Genomic DNA, 2500 nt, shown 5'->3' with positions numbered 1-2500 from the left:
TGCCCAGGCAGGGGGTTATCCTCCACTAGCAAACCTCCATGAGCAGCGGAGCCCGTCAGCGGCGCCAAAAAGAACCACACGAGGGCGACCTGGGGTTGAAATCCCCCGCCACATAGGAACGAATGCCGGGCGTTCGAGTTGCCCAGGCAGGGGGTTATCCTCCACTAGCAAACCTCCATGAGCAGCGGAGCCCGTCAGCGGCGCCAAAAAGAACCACACGAGGGCGACCTGGGGTTGAAATCCCCCGCCACATAGGAACGAATGCCGGGCGTTCGAGTTGCCCAGGCAGGGGGTTATCCTCCACTAGCAAACCTCCATGAGCAGCGGAGCCCGTCAGCGGCGCCAAAAAGAACCACACGAGGGCGACCTGGGGTTGAAATCCCCCGCCACATAGGAACGAATGCCGGGCGTTCGAGTTGCCCAGGCAGGGGGTTATCCTCCACTAGCAAACCTCCATGAGCAGCGGAGCCCGTCAGCTGCGCCAAAAAGAACCGCACGAGGGCGGCCTGGGGTTGAAATCCCCCGCCACATAGGAACGAATGCCGGGCGTTCGAGTTGCCCAGGCAGGGGGTTATCCTCCACTAGCAAACCTCCATGAGCAGCGGAGCCCGTCAGCTGCGCCAAAAAGAACCACACGAGGGCGACCTGGGGTTGAAATCCCCCGCCACATAGGAACGAATGCCGGGCAACCAGGGGTCGAAATCCCCCATTGAAATGAATGGCGGGCAACCAGGGGTCGAAGTCCCCCATTGAAATGAATGGCGGGCAACCAGGGGTCGAAGTCCCCCATTGAAATGAATGGCGGGCTACCAGGGGTCGAAATTTCCCATTGAAATGAATGGCGGGCGACCAGGGGTCGAAATCCCCCATTGAAATGAATGGCGGGCAACCAGGGGTCGAAGTCCCCCATTGAAATGAATGGCGGGCAACCAGGGGTCGAAGTCCCCCATTGAAATGAATGGCGGGCTACCAGGGGTCGAAATCCCCCATTGAAATGAATGGCGGGCGACCAGGGGTCGAAATCCCCCATTGAAATGAATGGCGGGCAACCAGGGGTCGAAGTCCCCCATTGAAATGAATGGCGGGCTACCAGGGGTCGAAATCCCCCATTGAAATGAATGGCGGGCGACCAGGGGTCGAAATCCCCCATTGAAATGAATGGCGGGCTACCAGGGGTCCAAGTCCCCCATTGAAATGAATGGCGGGCTACCAGGGGTCGAAATCCCCCATTGAAATGAATGGCGGGCGACCAGGGGTCGAAATCCCCCATTGAAATGAATGGCGGGCAACCAGGGGTCGAAGTCCCCCATTGAAATGAATGGCGGGCTACCAGGGGTCGAAATCCCCCATTGAAATGAATGGCGGGCGACCAGGGGTCGAAATCCCCCATTGAAATGAATGGCGGGCTACCAGGGGTCCAAGTCCCCCATTGAAATGAATGGCGGGCTACCAGGGGTCGTAGTCCCCCATTGAAATGAATGGCGGGCTACCAGGGGTCGAAATCCCCCATTGAAATGAATGGCGGGCGACCAGGGGTCGAAATCCCCCATTGAAATGAATGGCGGGCAACCAGGGGTCGAAAGTCCCCATTGAAATGAATGGCGGGCGACCAGGGGTCGAAATTCCCCATTGAAATGAATGGCGGGCAACCAGGGGTCGAAATTCCCCATTGAAATGAATGGGCCCATTCATTTTCAATGGCCGGGCTACCAGGGGCGCAGTACCACCTGTCGTCATTAGGGGCGCTGTAGATAGGGGACCGAGTCCCCCCATTCGAGAGGTTTGCACCCAAACCTCAAAATGGTTGGTGTACAATTATAGGAGAGACCTTTTTAAGACGTGGGAGCTCCAGGGCAAATCAAGGGAGGCTCGACCAACCCATATCCGCTTTAGATGCACTTTAGGTCGGACTCCCTTGCCAGATGGTCCCCTCCTCAGCCTGGTTCTCGAATTTTTTCTAAGTCAGCCCAACTTGGAAATATTTTCAGAGTGCCACTTTCAAGGGAGTTTCGCCCAACCCCTATCCGCCTAAGAGGCACTTCAGGTCGGCCTGACTGGCCACATTTTCCCCCTCCTCATCCTGGTTCTCGAATTTTTTCTAAGTCAGCCAAACTTGGAAATTTTTTCAGAGTGCCACTTTCAAGGGAGTTTCGCCCAACCCCTATCCGCCTAAGAGGCACTTCGGGTCGGCCTGACTGGCCACATTTTCCCCCTCCTCATCCTGGTTCTCGAATTTTTTCTAAGTCAGCCAAACTTGGAAATTTTTTCAGAGTGCCACTTTCAAGGGAGTTTCGCCCAACCCCTATCCGCCTAAGAGGCACTTCGGGTCGGCCTGACTGGCCACATTTCCCCCCTCCTCATCCTGGTTCTCGAATTTTTTCTAAGTCAGCCAAACTTGGAAATTTTTTCAGAGTGCCACTTTCAAGGGAGTTTCGCCCAACCCCTATCCGCCTAAGAGGCACTTCGGGTCGGCCTGACTGGCCACATTTTCCCCCTCCTC

The sequence above is a fragment of the Leptonotus elevatus genome, unplaced genomic scaffold (genome assembly GCF_054856555.1).
Source record: "Leptonotus elevatus isolate MCC_2025b unplaced genomic scaffold, RoL_Lele_1.0 HiC_scaffold_205, whole genome shotgun sequence".
Lineage (NCBI taxonomy): Eukaryota > Metazoa > Chordata > Actinopteri > Syngnathiformes > Syngnathidae > Leptonotus > Leptonotus elevatus.
Note: the sequence above shows the minus strand (reverse complement) of the source record.